The sequence below is a fragment of the Ambystoma mexicanum genome, chromosome 14 (genome assembly GCF_040938575.1).
Source record: "Ambystoma mexicanum isolate Mex_15411 chromosome 14, UKY_AmexF1_1, whole genome shotgun sequence".
NCBI classification, from domain to species: domain Eukaryota; kingdom Metazoa; phylum Chordata; class Amphibia; order Caudata; family Ambystomatidae; genus Ambystoma; species Ambystoma mexicanum.
The window spans coordinates 9,733,618-9,750,583 of record NC_090940.1 but is presented as its reverse complement, the minus strand read 5'-3'; the positions used below and the strand labels follow the sequence as shown (position 1 = coordinate 9,750,583).

The 16,966-nt window shown below is 48.8% G+C and overlaps 1 protein-coding gene across 2 annotated transcripts in view; it reads right to left on the bottom strand.

The window, feature by feature from the left end:
- KATNBL1 (katanin regulatory subunit B1 like 1) overlaps nucleotides 1-16,966 on the bottom strand; it is a 175,929-nt gene that overhangs the window by 11,009 nt on the left and 147,954 nt on the right. The window lies entirely within an intron of this gene.

Here is a 16,966-nt window from a genome sequence, read left to right as displayed (position 1 = left end):
CAAACATTTCACACACTACTAGTGTTGTCATGTTTCAGGCACAACTCGCTATTATGGTATTTAGTGAGCACAAACCTAGCTGGGAGAAGCAACAGAGCGCTTTACAAAAGGTATGGCATGCATTACTCACCGTAATAGTGTTTCTGATGATTGTATCTGCTTAGATTCCCATGCTGTGCATATATCGTCGAAAGGGCACGTAAACATGGGAGTGAATAACTATCCCCAACGTGACGTGTACCCAAAATCCCTCACGCACAGAGGTCCCTCTGGTTGTTTTTTCTGCCATGAGGGAGTTTTCTAGTCTGCGTGAGCGAGTACAGAAGAGAGAAGGCGCAAGATGTCTATGCGCCTTCTACATGAGGGGAGGAAGGGTAGGCACCTGTGAATCTAAGCAAACTCAATCATCAGACATGCTATTAAGGTGAGTAATGCAGGTCTTCTGATGCTTGAGCCACCTGTGAATCAAATCTGGAGCGTCTATCTAGGCAGTAGTGTTGTGTAAAGGTGTGCACAGAACTATAGGTTGCTTCTTTGCAAATGGAAGAGGAACATTTGCAATGAATGCTATGGTAGCCACTGTGCCCCAGGTACAGAGTGCTCTAGGCGTGAAGGGCAGGTCACTCTTGCCAAGAGTAGCAGTGTGATGCAGTTCACAATCCACCTTCATATTGCTGATTTAGAGACAGGGTCCCCATCTCTACCAACTGCCACTGAAACGAAAAACTGGGTTGTTTTGTTAGTGGGGTTCTGGAAAAAGGTGGGTAGTTATATGGACTGGTTTACATGGAACTGCGAGATGAAATTAGGCGCAAAGCAAGGGTGTGCGCACAAAAACACCTTGTCTATATGAATCGTGACAAAGGAATCTTGAACTGAAAGGGCCTGCAGTTCACCAACTTTCCTTATCAACGTGATTCCCCACCAGAAAGGCGGTCTTGTATGGGAGTGCTTTAAGGCTAGCCTTGTGCATTGGTTCAAAGGGAGGCCCCTTTAGTCGGTAAGAACATTCAGGTCTCACCCGGGAGCTGTGTTGGAAATTGGGGGAGGTCTCTTTACCCCTTCCATAAAGGCTTTAATTACAGGAATTTTCCACCATGAAACCTTGCTCTTGGACTTGGTGTATGCCGAAAGCACGGCTAAGTGGACTTTAACAGAATTGAAAACCAGTCCTGAGTCTAACAGATGAGTTAGGTAAAGGAGATCTTTAGGTGAGCATTCAATAGGATTGATGCCCTTGCCGTTAGAGTAGCAATGCCTGGTGGTGCTTCTCAGAGTACGTCCATTGAATTGAACTGATTTGTATAGCGCTTATACACAATGTGTTTCAAAGCGCTTCAAGGAGAGAGGGAACCTGGGATGAACACAGTTACATTCTTACAAGTCCTTGAAACAACTAGAATGTGAAAAATAACTATCATACTAAGCCTGGCGACATTTCAGATAGTGCAAGGAACAATTATGGAGAAAAGGGGGGGGGGGAGGGAGGGAAAGGAGACCAACCAGCAGTAACTACTATGCCCGACGACAATTGTTGTAGTGCATGACTAACAGGAGGAGGGGGGTGGCGAGAGGAAGGAGGAGAGGGACAATCAAGCGACTATCTTAATAGGTGAAACAACGATAAAGAATAATCAAAGGAGGGGAGTGGGAGGATAAGACAAGGAGGGACAAACAAGCTGCTATCAGAAATCATGGGACAAATTATAGGAGCAAGTGCTAATGGGCAAAACAGAAATGGCAGAGGGGAGGGGAAGTGGCTGCAAAGACAAGGGGAGAGGAGAAGGAGAGGGGGGGAGAGGGTAGGTGGCTGTGAAAGTCAGACGGCTATGACTTTCAATGCTGTTAAGAAGGATTTCTGAACTCTGACCTGGAGGGGCACAGGTTCAGAAGGCCAACCTAGTTTCTTGGAACAGGGTAACCTCTGGACAAGCCAGACCAATCAGGGTAGCTATGGCAGGCGGTCAAGACTAAGGGCCTCATTACACGGTAGGCGGTAAGGGTTTACCGGTACCGGTATTTTACCGGTACCGGTAAACCCTTACCGCCTTACTACGAGGTCCCTTTGCGGGTTGGGGAATTGAACGCCTGCTTTTTGCAGGCGTTAAAAGCCAACCCGCAAAGGGACCAGGGAGCCAATTACGGTACCGCAATTTACGGTACTGCAATTTGCGGTACCATAATTAGCGCCTTCCCAATTCCCATAGAGCCCTATGGGGCAAAAATGGGAAGGGCAATGGCGGAAGGGGGAATTACCACCCCACCAACCTTGGAATAGGGCGGTAATTCCCCTTTCCACCAAGGCAGTGCCGGTATTTTACCGGCATGGACCAAGGTGCTAATAGCATCTTGGTCCACCGCCATCCGTGTAATGAGGCCCTAAGTCTCAGGAGGGGTGAGGGTGACTGAAGGACCTCGATGAGCACATAGAGCAAGGACACTTACAAATTACTCCAGAAAGGTGTTATATTAAAAATATAGACACATTTATTACAAGGGTTTTGTAACAGACCATAGCAAAAGAATGACAGTAACACTAATTAAACCAATACATCACACTCAATACAATATATATATATACACACGAGACCATTGGTGTCTAAAGGGTTAAATGCAAAAAATATGTCGAAAACCTAGATGGGAAGGAAACGGACAGTGCAGAGTCTTTAGGCCCAGTTTGACATTGACAGTACACCTAACTAAGAGGCAGTCCAAGCACTAAGAAGAGAGGAGCCTTGTGTTCATTAGTACATGCAATGCAAATGCACACAGTTGTTCCAATGGGCAGAACAGGGCCTCTTCAGGGGTATCTAGCAGCTCAGGTAGGCAGGTGAGGCGATGCAGAATAGGTTCCCACTATTCAAGAAGGACCTCCACTTGAAGGCAGAGGCAGTTTGAGAGTTCGGTATGGAGTCGCTATTTCACAATAGCAGTAGAAATGAGAGGGGCCCTCCGGGGCCACTCATGCGTAAAAATGGGCACTTGCGCTAGGGGCCACCGGCTGGGGGTATTGAGTACTCACCGGTCCCCGACACAAGCGGACCCAAACTTCAGCACGTTAGTCCACTTCGCTTGCAGGTTCGAATGCGGCAAAAAGGACGTCTCGGCACCTTTCAGTTCCTAAAATACAGCGATCATTCCCAACGGGACAGTGGCGATTTCTCCCCTCTGGGTGGAGGAATCGGCCCAGTTTCACTGCAGCAGGCTTCAGGGGAAGGAGGGTCACAAATGCAGCGAACTTGCAAAGGTCATTGCCACGGCAGGGCAAAACGGTAACTGCGTTTACTCCAGTCCTGGCACACTCGTCTCACTTCAGACCTGAGAACGGCAAGTATACGAAATTCGGTGCGAAGGTGCCGGGGACAGAGAGCTAGCAGTATACCAAGTTTCGAGGGCCTCCTCGAAACGGCGGCGGTGACAGAGCAAAGCAACTGGGTAAGCTGGTCAGTCCACTGGTTGGCCCAGGGACACTTCCGAGAAAGCTTACTTGCAGGGTTTGATGGCGGTGCCGAGAATAGTTGGTCCCACTATTCCAATCGGTCGAAGCGTCTTCGCAGACCTTCTCGGACGACAAGGTGCAGAGGGGTCCCATGGGACGACCGTGGGCTTAAGGTGCCAAACCTTCCAGCGGGTTACCAGCGGTTGATCGACTCAGCTTCGTAGTTGCAGGATACTTGGATCCTATCCTTTCTTCTGTGACAACTCAGGAGATCGACATGGTAGTGGTGTTTTCAGCCTCCTCTTAACCAAAGTTCCCTTTGCTCCAAAACGGAGAGGACCCAATGGGAGATCTGCTCACTAACACACTCCATACGTGGACCAATCATGGACCACGGTGGTCACAGGCATTTATGGCACTCCAGACTCTGGCACCCAGGATGTGTAAGGGAATCAGACATTCCAGCCCACATCCTGGAGGCACACACACAAGGCATGAAGAAGCCTGCAAAAGCACTGGATTCGCGGGAACGTGCATGACCAAATAAGGACTGACCTGGGTCGACTCGACCTGAGGAAGGTGAAGGGGCAAGATGGCCAAAGGACAGGACAAATAACCTTGTGGCATGGCCATTTTGGAGCCAGGCCACCTATTTGTGCCAAACGTGGTTAACACGGTTAACATGGCAGGAAAGGGTTAAAAATAATGCGAAAAGATAGCTGCCACCAGTCCTGTCCATGACACATCTGCACAGCTCATAAAAAGTCCAGCGAGAGTATCTAGGGCCTTTGGAAATGACTATAGACCCAAGTGTGCTGTATGGTAAGATACATTGCACACTTGTTACATGTTGCACAAAAGCTGCAACATGAGGAAAGGACTAAGGGAAACAGTCTCCCAGTACTGACTGTCTTAAGGGCATGTCAGTTTCCCCATTCAAAGTGAGCGAAAGTCCAGAGGCGTGCAGCTGAAGGCTGTGCTTCTCTGGCAAAGACAGTCAATGGTGTCTAAACAGCAGCAACGCGTTTGGGGGTTAACACATGGAGGGAAAATTACGTACAATTATGAAATCGTTTCTAACATATGCCTGGCGGCAATTGGGGTAGTGCTGGACTATGAAAAGGGGGGGGGGGGTATTTGGCTGCGAAAGACAGGCGGCTACGACTTACTATGCCAGATGACAATTGGGGTACAGCCTGAGTTTGCAGGAAAGGGGAAGGAAGGGGAAGAGGGGGCAACCAAAACAATCAAGGGGGGATGGGGGTACAACGTGCTCACGGGGGGGGCATGGGTGGGGCACACAGACATACTTAAGGGTGGCATGGGAGTGGGTGGGGCACGGACTTACAGGGGCAATGGGGTGGGTGGGGGATGCAGAGTCATGGGTTGGAAGGGGGACAGTCACAGGGGCAAGGGGGAAGCAGAGAGTCAGGCGCATGGGGGAAGCAGTGTGTCACGGGCATGGGGTGGAAGGGGACAGTCACGGGGTGGGAAGGGGACAGGCGGTCACTGGGCATGGGGTGGGAAGGGGCACAGAGTCACAGGGGCATGGGGGAAGCAGAGACAGTCATGGAGGTAGGAGGGGGACAGTCATGGGGGCATAGGGGTGGGGGGGACAGTCACAGGGGCATGGGGAAGCAGACACAGTCATGGGGGTGGGCGGGGGGACACCGTCACAGGGGCATGGCGAAGCAGAGAGTCAACGGGGGCATGAGGTTGGGACAGTGCATACATCTTTGAGGGAGCTGGAGGCGCCCAAAATCTGACCTCAGGTGCCAGACTGCCAAGTTGAGAGTTTTCGGGCAAAGATGTAGTTAGTGTCTCCCTCCAGTCTTGAGACCACATTTTTTACATGCACGGCAGCTTCCTGGGAGGGGACATTGCCATGAGATTGAGAGAACCAAGGCATAGGTGCCACCAGAATCATCCCGACTGGTTCTTGGTACATCTTGTGCAATATTCTGTTGAGCAGGGGAATCGGAGGGAGGCGGTGGGGGAGGGGGAAGCATAGATACATTTCCCAGACCATGTTATCCAGAGACCGTTCCCCTTGGAGCGGTTCTGGGGGTACCTGGAGGTGTAATCTGAGCAGAGTGGAGAATAAGTCGATCTCTGGGAAGCCCCATTCTGCGAAGAAGTTTAGTACAATGTCCTCCTGTAGCCGCCGCCACTTGTGCTCTACCGGTGGGGGGAGGGGAAGACAACCACTAGATCGCCCCACTGGCCGCTGGTCGGAGACCATTGGCTCAAGAGCAACTCTTGCATGGGGCACATGCGCAGATGAGCGTGAGGAAGTAGGTAGATGCAGGAAGCCATCACCCCAACAGTCGCATGGCTTTGCGAATGGTCACCTGGTGACTGGCTACATAATGAGGGATCTGGAACAGCACGTTTTGAACCCTCTTGTAGGAGGGAAAGAAAAGACAGTCTTTGCTCTGAATTAGAGCCCTCAAACTGTTTGATTGGGGTTTAGACTGGATTTGTTCTTGTCCATAGAGAAACCTAGGTTGAAGAGGAGATGTACCGTCTTCTGGGAATTTTTCCATGTTCCATACGAATCCCGTTATGAGCCAGTCGTCGAGGTAAGGATAGACTGGGATGAACTGCCTGTGCAGGTGAGCAGCTACCACCGCCAGTACCTTCGTGAATTCCTGTGGTGCTGAGACAATGCCGAAGGGGAGAACCTTGAACCGATAGTGGGTGTCGTCCATCATGAACGTTAAGTACTTTGTGCATTGGCAACATTGCAATATGAAAGTATGCATCTTTCATGACCAATGTGGCCATGTAACCCCCCCCCCCCCTGCTGCAGCAGTGGGAATTAACTCCTGCAGTGTTGTCATACTGAATTTGAGGTTTAACATACTTGTTCGCCGGGCACACGTCTAAACAGGGCGTATGGCGAGATCCTTTTTAGGTACAAGAAAAAACACTGAATAAATACCCTTGTTTACCTGGAGAATGGGGACGACTTCTATGGCGCCCTTTTCCAGCAGGACCTGTACCTCTTCCAGCAGGATGAGCAAGTGTTCTGGCGACAGGCGTCTGCTTCTCGGTGGGTGGTACTCAGGTGGCCTGAGAAACTCAATGCAGTAGCTGGGAGCAACGGTCTTTAGCACTCACTGGTCTGATGTGATCCCCTCCCAGGCGTCGATTAATGACAAGCAACTCCCGACCCGGGAAGCGCAGGAGGGGACCCGAAGCGGTGAGGCATTTTGAGGTGGAAGTCGGGGAGCCTCTAGGAGTAGAGTTCCTGCCTCTAACCTTGTTCCTATGAGGGCCTCTTTGCTGGTACTGGTGGCTACCAGATGAGCTTTGGCCAGAGGATCAGGGGGTATTCCCTGAGCCATATTGTCCTTTTGGAGATGGGGGAAAAGATTGGCCATGAAAGGACCAGCGTTAGTTAAAGCCTCCATGTTGCTGGAAGGGTTTTGCCATGATCTGGCTAAGCGACTTTAGTGTTTCGTGTTCTTTCTTAGCCGTCTCCAGGGCGTCTCTATTGCCTTCCCAAAAAGGTTAGAGTCCTCCACTGGCTTGTTGATCAGCGAGACCAGAGTTTCGGGTTTAAAGCTGGGGTTCTTTAACCTGGCATGTCTTAAGTAAGCGCCCCTGGGATAGGGTGCATCCAGCGTTTTCAGCAGAGTCCAGAGTTTGTTTATTTATAAAGCGCTCCAAACCCAGAGGTATCAGTCCCCCCGCCACCCCACCCCACACCCCATGACTCTGCATCCCCCACCCACCCCATTGCCCCTGTGAGTAAGTCTGTCTGTGGGGGGGAGAGAAGCAGGGGGGTCTTCAGAATACTCTTATCAACGAGAGGGAGTGCCTATGTGCTCTGGCTGGCGAATTGATAGCTGCAAGGCTTTCACACATTTTCAGCGGTTGTATCGAAGGTTTCGACGCGCCTCACGGCACAGTCAGTGACTCCGAGGCCTTAGGTGCTTATGCACCCTTGGACGGTGTGTTGACTTTTTTTTTTTTTAGGATGAACGCCCAGTCACGTGCAGCGAAAGCAGTTGCAGGGAGGGCGCCAAACTGCGAGGTTTGGAAGGTGCTGTCGAAATATTTGGTGGCCGTGTTGGCGTTGACCGCTTCAACGATTCCGAAGCGGCTTTAGGGGTTGTGTGCTTTTGCATCTGTGGTGCGTGGGTGCCCTTGTCGCCAGGGTGTGATCTTGCCATAAAAGAGCCGGTGGCCTGTCGGTCAGAGCCAGGCATTTTGGAGCCTACCGGCTCTGCTGAAAGGTCGATGGCTTCCAATTCAGAGCTGTCGACAAGATTCCTCGTCGTCCAAAGCGACAGCGCCAGTGGGGGAAAGGCTTTCGGCTTGGATACCTTAGGCCGGCCCTGACAGAAAATGTTGAAAGATGGATGGACTAAAGAGCTTACCGGCCTTGCACGAGAGCACATCTTGGTCTCGAGGAAGACACCGATTGCATCGGCGATGGGTGTCCTTCCAAGGAAACCTGCCGTTACACGACAGGCAAAGTTTAAAGGGCGCCCTCTCCATAGCATAGGGTGGCGGCATTCAGACCAAGAAGAGAGAGTGGTAAAGGAAATACATTCTTAGAGATTAATAAACCTAGGGCCTCACCGGAGGGCTGAGGCCAGGCGGTCAACAGTCGAGCAGTTGGACAGTCGCCAAGCAGTTATCGTTGATGGCAGAAACCTATGGGGCAGTCGAGAACATTGGTCGTGAGACTAGACGACCGTAGGTCGTGGGGACAAAGTTAATATAAAGCTCTTGTAAGCTCTGCATAGGTGACCAACTAGGTTGGTGGAAAAAAAAAAAAACAATCTGAGGGACCATGACGTGTAAGATTTTGGGTACACTACACGTCACGTTAGGGATAGTGTTAGTCATGCCCATGTCGACGTCCCCTTTCGATCTTCAGAAGAAAGATGCAATACTCAGCAATTACCACTAGATGTCGGACTATTTGCGCAGCATGCGATTCTAAGCGGATTCACAAGCATCAGAAACATTACATATGCATTACAGAGATATACAACAGTACAGATTTACAGCGGGGGTAGGCTACAGATGGGCACAGAGGAGGGGTACAACTCTACAGGGGGAAGAGGGGCAGACGACATCTAGAGAGTCAGGTGGTGGTGCGGGGGTGGACGACGTGATGGCCTAGGTGTTGAGGAAGAGAGACTCCTTGAAGAGGTGGGCCTTGAGTTATTTTCTGAATTGTAGGAGTGTGAGGGAGGGGGATGAAGAGCGATTCTGACAAGTAAGAAGTTCCATATTCTTGGGTATAAGCAGAGAAGGCTCGTTTTCTGGCCCTTTCCATTTTGCACTGGTGGATTTCAAGTCTGCATGTGTCCTGGCTTCTGGTGGTGCATTGTCCACCGGAGATGCATAGTTTCTCTGCGGGTAGCTGGGCGACTTGAGGGAGACTGCATTATAAATGATGCAGCAAGCCTTGAAGGTGATTGTGCGTGCAGTGGGAACCAGTGAAGGTCGAGGAGGGCCGAGATGTGGTTGTATCTGCGTAGACCCTTGAGATGAGACATGGGGCTGGCTGCGTGTAGGCCACTTCTCAGGGCCAGAAGGGAGGATGAGGAGGCGTTTGAGGAGGGCATTGTGTTGCCCCTTTCAGGTGAGATAGGACCAGTGCTTGAAAGGTGAATCTAAAGCTTTTCCGAGGGAGGAAGGACTGGATTTTCTGCAGATGGGAGAGCCGATACCAAGCTGTCTGAGTTTTTAGCTATGTGTGTCTTGAAGGAGAGGTGTGGAACCGAGGGAAATGGCCCAGGAGGTGAGCTTGGGTGTGAAGCCCTTAGGGTTCATGGTTGATAGCCAGGTCTGTATGTCTGAGTGTTGGTGAGGAGTAGGAATTCGGTCTTGCAGGGGTTGGGCTTCATGTACGTTAATGTTAAAGGACATTTGTACCGCGCACTATCACCACCGAAGTGGTCCCCTGGCGCTCTGGCAGCTCTGAAAAAGGGGGGAGTGGGGGTGGGTTAGTGGGAATAAGCTGGAAAAGTGCAAGAGAGCAGTGATGTGCTGTTGACAGCCTCAGCCTGGTGGGTCCGTTGGCTGGGCTTGGGGTGTTTTGTGGTCCGTAGTCGTCGTGTGCTGTTGTGCAAATCTATGTGTGGTTTGTTTTGTTGTTGCATTGTTGTGAAGTTTGTGCGGATTGCTGCGTTTTAGGTTTGTGGTTGTGTTTGGTTATAGTTTGAGAGGTGTATGCAGAGGGATGGAATTGTTAGTTGGTTGGTTAGTTGGCATTGCTGTCCTTGCAATTGTGGGATTCCATCTAGGTGCGGTACATGCTAACAGTCACATTTCTATCTAGATTTGACGCTAGCTAGGTTCATAATTCTAAGTGTGGCACATGCTAACTAACACATTTCTGTCTAGCTCTGGCGCAGACTAGGCTTGCGAATTCCATCTAAGTGTGGCATATGCTAATATTGCAATTATGGGATTCCATCTAGGTGCGGCACATGCCGACACTCACACTTCCATCCAGAAGCGACGGAAGCCAAAGTTCAGAATTCCATACGAGTGTGGCACATGCTAACAGTCACGTTTCTATCTAGATGCAGCGCAGGCTAGGGTTCAGTTCCATACATGTGTGGCACTAGCATATTCATCTCATGGCAACATTTACATTCCATTTACAGCGGCCACAAGTCTTCATAAGTATATATTATAAAGTCTATGGCAGTCTACGCTATGGAAGGTAAGGTAGAGTGGCAGGGGCTTTCTGGAGTAGAGTGATTGCTCTACACCCCACCCATGACACACTCACAGTTTTGTTGGCGTCTGCTGGCTTCCTTGGCTTCCGCTGCAGACACCTGCAGACACCTGCAGACACTTTGTGGAGCCGCCTCTACTGGAGCCGCCTCTACTGGAGCCGCCCTTGGCCTTGGGGCCCTTAGCCGCGGGGGCAGAGGGCTGCCCTGGGGAGATGGCTTTAGTAATATAGAGTGAGCCAATCAAGGGCCGGGGGTGCTCTGGGAGGAGGGAGGGAGGAATCGGAAGGGAAAGGGGAGCCGGAAGAGGAAACATGTGGGCGCCGGTAACCAGGAGGCACACCAGGCCTGTTTTTCTTAACAAAATTAGGGGCCCAGGAGGGTCTTGGACAGGGCCTCACTCACCTGTGCAGCGCCTGGTGGAATGGCGTCTGCACGGCGAGTGATATACCGGTTTATGTGGTAGCTGAGTAGATCAGATGGAATGTCTTCTAATGCATCTCCAAATGCAAGCATGTTGGAAAAGCCAGAATACCAACTTAATGAACATACTGCGACACCCCACACAACATTGCGCATAGGCACTCTTATTCCATTTTGAGATGCATTCGACGACATTCCAACCGATTTACTCAGCTAACGAATAAACAGGTATTCATATTTCTTCAATGAATACACTAGTTGCGTTTATGTGAGCGACATAGTAAAGAGGAACTCCTGTCCTCTCTTGTTCCTCTATGCAGCATCAACCAGCCTATAACAAGAATTAGCACTGTATTCACGACAGTCTTACCAAGAAAAACCACCCAAAAAGACAAAGCTACCACCAGGTAGCTAATGAATGAATCCCAGATATCCAGTTACTAGGCACCACACCTATGTATCTAGACTACACAGACAGGTATACCACATTCCAAATCCAACACCATTTTATTCCCTTTTCTTTTAATGTAGATACTACCTGCTTGGTCACCAACCAGAAGTCAATATTGGGACCAGAGTGTGTTTTACTTTTTCAGTCCTGAGGAAAGCACGGAGGATAGCCTATACATTTAAATAAAAAAAAATTAAAAAAACACCTCCAATTCCCTTCAGATATCCCCCTTCCTGGAAACACCAAATGTGTTGACTTATAGAAGTGTATTGGAGTGATACAACAGTAATTCTACTAAGATCACCAAATTGATGTTTTTTCAACCTCAAAATGCTTAAACAGGTAAGTTCAATACATCAGAACTATTGTTAGATTTTTTTAATTCGGTGTTTGTTATACTATGAATAAACTTTTGTTTGACCAGATTGTGACTATTACCCGCCATACAAGAACAGATTAATTAATATGTCTTATCAAACTGTGGTTCACTACCAGTACCAAACTGTGTCAAAGGGAGGGGGTAGCCTGTAATCACCTGCATTATGTTGCAATGGTAGCCCTACATGTCTAAGTGACCAGCTACTACAGTTACAAATTGTTACTAAACGAACATTATGTTTAGAGCACTCATGGCAAGCGTGTCGGCTGAAAACGTGTAGCAGCTTACAAATCACCACAACGGGAGTGCAACGTTCCCTAGATATGCAATATTCTCACAAAGCTAGGGAGTAAGGCCAGCGGTGCACAGATCATAGAATGAACAAGATAGTTTACTCTTCAATCAGGTGCGAAGTTGCCGGTATACCCCAGCAGTTATGGCACTTGCATAATGCCAAAAGATCTGGAGCCCAGCCCCAGTCTCCCAACCTTGCAGCAATGTGTGCAAAAGACCATTCTCTTGTTTGACCTTTCTAAAATCTTACATCAGAAGGGCCTGGATTAATTGCCACGCAGATAAAACCCAACTGGGTGTTGTAAATTCATTACTGAAATAGACAATCGGACAGAGAACATTCTAAAAGTAGCTCAGATTAACACAGCCAAAATAATCCCACAAAGACTCACAAAATTCCTACTGGGGAAAAGGGAAAAACGTTCAATCAGAATAGCAAGGAGACCGCCATACCATGAAAGCACACTGAGCGTCTACCGGTATGCACCAGACATCCAAGACTGGGTCAGCAAGAAGCGGGTTTTGAGCCTGCGGATGTCCTCATAGTCGATCTGGAGGTATAGCTGTGCACCGTCGCCGTATTGGTGTACTCACTCAGTGGAGGTCAGAGGACGCTCTTTTTTAGGACCACCTTTGAGCCCTTCCATTATACACAGTGACCAACGTGTACAGCTGGTTAGGGCTCGGAACAGCAGGCGACGTATTTGAAAGTTACCAATGGAGCACAGACCATTTTACAGGTAACCTCTATTCCAACATTCTGCTTTTAAAGACCCACAGGCAGCATTACCTTTCAAACATGCATCAATTCCACCTACCTCCACTTTTATCTAAGAACCTTCAGCGGAACTTTGGCAGGTCAGTGTTTCCATCTTGGTTTACAGGGCGGACAATACCTGCAGAAAGCTGTAGTTCTAGTCAAGTCACAGCACCATGTGGGGAGGGAGGGACATATGGGGCCAATTAGTAAACGTGTAGCGACAATTTTATTGCAATATATGCAGAGGCCCTACCCAAATGAGGCCTGCTGCCGTAGCATAGAAATTCTTACTGACGTGCACACCATCTTGCTAAGCCTCATTTTGAAAAATGATGGAACTTTTTGGAACCCTCCCCCTAATTTCTGACACCCTGATTTCCTTTGTTTCATCCTTGCAAATCAAATGTGCAAAGTATGGCTAATCGCCCCTCAATGGTTTCATCAGATGAGGTATTTAAACACTTCAGTGGTCAATGCATTCAGGACAATCCTGCAGCTCTGCAGAATAGATAAACCAACCAGAATGAGAAGCTAGAACAAAGCCCCTCCAACATTGAGGAAACCTTCCCACAGAAGAAAGGGAGATGCCAGAGAAAAAACCCACGCTGACCCCGCAGGGCAGTGGAAAATTAAATTCAGCAACCCGCAGACACTAGTCCTCAGTGACCCTAAGAGAGCAAGCAAGGCTAGTACTATGGAGCAGTCCCTGCCCCGACACAGTGTGATCCACCCAAGCTAGAGCGGCAATGGGCATTCAACCCACTTCCCCCGGCTGAGCTCATCAAATGAAGGCGTAGAACTATAGCCTCACGAGTCACTCCTAGTGGCAGTATGGTCGAGCAGGCCAGGCAAAATCTTGGGTATGAGGATGGTTAAACGAAAGGCCAATAACAAGGAATGATTAGACAATACATTTGTACAAATATATTCTGTTACAGAGATTATCATTTGTATGCTACATCCCCTCTCCTAGTGCGACCGCCAGCACTTTTTTCTGGACCTTTCTTTAATCCTGAATGAGTGGAGCCCCTCATTCATTCTTATGGATTCTGTCTTTTGGAACTCTGTTATTGTACTGTCCTATGGAGTCTAGGTTTCTTCCATAAACTCTTAAAAGGCATCAGTATTTTACTGTTGCAGCACACAGCTCCTTATGGGCAGTGTTGCTGGGGACCCTTAGGGTCCTTCTTGGAGATGCCTTTCTATATCCTGGAGTAGCTACAGTTCTTAGTATCTCTCCCAAAACGTTATAGTCTGAGAGGCACACACCACCTTATGTGGAGTGCCAAAGGGATACTTTGTATCCCCTTCTGCTCCTGTGACCCTTATGCCACAGACAATCCTAGTTATGGCTGGTGGCAGTTATTGTGTCATACCAACTATTGCGTGATTTGTCTACCGCAGGCTATGTCCATAGCCTCGGTGGTGCACAATAGAGGCACCAGAGTACCAACTCAGGTGCTTTTTTTTTCACCATTACTGGCGTGGTTGTTCTTTGCCAGCCCTTGTACCATTCTGGGAAAGGGAGGCCTATGTGTATTGCCTTTGGCTGGAACCTGTGGGTGTCCATGTCTACGCTCCAGAGTGTCTGGGCAGGCAGAAAGTGGGGGGGAGGAGCCTTCCACCCCCCTGTCCTTTGTCTGCCAGAATGCCTGAATAGGTCCAGCTCCCAAAGGGGGTCTGGCTGTCCTGATTGGACAGGCCCTTTGCAACACTGAAGCGACCACTGCTGTCATGACCCTGTTTTCTGTGCGACAGTAACTCCGAAAAGGACGACTCCTTCGCTTTGACTGGTGGGAACAACCAGTCCCAGGATGAACTTTGTTTTGAGCCATCTCCTGAGTTCCTGTGCAGAGAAACTCCAATACCAGGAGACCTACTGCCCATTTCAAGTCCATAGTCATGGAAAGGCCAAACTTGACCAAATCTTTGCTGAGCCCTCAAGGACACTCCAGAGATCCAATTGAACTTGCCCAGACCCCCCCTCCCCTCAGCAGAATGTGGGACCTTGAGAAGCAAAAAAGACTGACCAGGCAAATTGTGTCCTTTGTTGGTGCCGCAGAATAGGCACCAAATCCACAGTGTGCGCCAATAAGTGGATGACGCCATGCCAGAGGTCCTCCCACCCTGCTGCTGAAACATCCAGTCCATTGTCCTGCCTTCTGTCATCAGAATAAGGAATCCGGAGATTGGATCCTGCGCAACCACAATGAAGAGAATCCAGCCACGTCGTCTCCTTCAAACCTAAGGTACTGGTGGGAAAAGGAAAGGGTATTGCTTACCTTGAGCCGTAAAGTTGCTCCAGAGCGTTGGAGTGCACCGAGAGGTGTCCAGAGGATCCCCTCAAACCCAAGCTGCTGCTTGTGTCCCTTTATTGAGTCCTTAACAGGGTCTCTATCCTTAGTTAACTTCCACAGGAACTCTTCATATTCTGCTGCTTGTCAAGACTGGAGTCCTCGCTGAACTGCCTTTAACTAGGGTTGCGTTTTTGGTAGCTAGTATTACACTAACGATTTTCCTTTCCTAAAGTAGTCACATGTGTATGCAGAGTAAACGTTGCACCATATTTCTGTTAAAAATCGCGTAGTTCTTGAAGTTTGAGTGTTTTTTGATGTAGATGTCTAACTGGGTTCAGTGCACTTCCCTACACCTCACATCTTCCTCTTAAGATAAGCCTGACTGCTCTTCCACTCTACCAAGAACTCTGAGTAGTAAAGACTGAGTTGGGGATTTACAAGCCATTAGGACAGTTTACAAAAGTCGTACCTCCAGGTGGGACTCTAGGAAAACTCCAACATTCTTTATCACAAAAAATAATGCTATAATTTACAGGTAAGAAGGAAATCTCTTAACATGGAGAACGTTCAGAAACATGTGACAAGAATCCACCCAGACCTTTGGATGGGAGATGTGCTCATTTAGGAAAAACACCCGCAAATGCAATACAAAATGTATTCCATTTAAAGTAAAGTTAACTCTTGATTGACTGGGTGGTCTGTAATGCCAATCAGTGGCCCAATGCGAGTCTATGTGCAAATATATAAGGTTTGCACCCGGAGCACAATGAAATGGAGGGTGACCCAGTAGACAATAAAGAGAGTCAGTGACTTTAGAAGATGCGCCACCACGTCAAACTGAAAATTGCACAGAGAAGCCCTGCTACGAGCAGCAAAAGGGGTTACGCTTCTGGTATGGCCCGGCCAATTGAACAAAGATGTCTTGAGACCCCCCAGGAATATGTCCAAGTGAAGAATAAACCTCCTAGCAACACACTCAAGATTGCAAAGATGGGTTCGCAGAAAAAAAAGAGTGCTTGCGTCAACACTGATACGCATGTGAGCATTAGACCAATCTCATACATTACATTCATGACTAAAGTTCATGAAAACTAATTAGGGTTCTGCCTAAGCCGGAGCACAGAAACTAGCAGAAATGTTGAAAATCGCTTGACAATAAATACCAACATCCCTCTTCTCGATTGATCAGCGGTGCACGATACTGCTAATCACCACACAGATTACAAAAGCCAACGGCGCCAGAAAAAACAGCCACAGACTAGATTGCAAATGATCTTGAAGACCCCCACGCCATGGCTCCTGATGAAGTGGTGGCCTCTCAAGGATTCATCCCGTCCCCCTGTTAACCCTTTCCCAGATCAATCTTCTAAATCCTTCCAACTATATGCAGACTATTCACCTGTCCTTAGGACCTGGAATCTGTAAAGACCAACCTACACATTACCAAACACCAAAGGGTGGAGGGCTGGTCCACAGATGGCATTATCTGTCTCAATGCACTGAAGACAGACCATTCCCTTCGGTTTAACACCCCCAGCCCCCAGCTTCACCTCCATTCAAATCACCACCTCCAATGTGACCAGAGTCTACTCCCTAGGATCAAGCTAAAAACCAAGACTAATCTTGTACTATGACCTTAAATTGCAGCTGCTCAACCTTCAGTGCATTGTGCACCATCTTGGCATTAATAAAAACACAGAAGGTACTAGAGCACTCATCCCCTTCACACCTAGAATGCAGCAATAGCTTTTAGCAGCGGTCAAAAGAAAAATATAATTAACTGCGACTAATCCTAAACTGAGCAGCAAGGCTTGTGCTGGGTGCAAAGTAAGGGGATCACCACTCACCAGGCTTGAAAGCCCTCAATCGGGCCCCTGTGGGGAACGGAAGACAAATCTTCTGCCTCACTTCTCACTTGTTGGGTAATGGTGGAACAAAATATCTAATCAATCAGATACACTGCTAGGAGAGTGTGGAGGTACTCTGAGAAGAATGATGCAACACTACCAAGGTTCAAGAGTACGAGTCATGTAGGGAGATCAACATGGTTCCCCTCAACCTTCCAGAGCATCTGAAACTTTGGCTCACCACTCGCCAACCAGAAAGCCTTCCTCTTGCAAGAGCAGGGTGCGACCAGCTAGCCAGGAAGGCCCACTGGATCTTCAGTGCATCTTTCCAGCCTCCAGCTTTCTAATCATTTGGTAGCCTTGGAC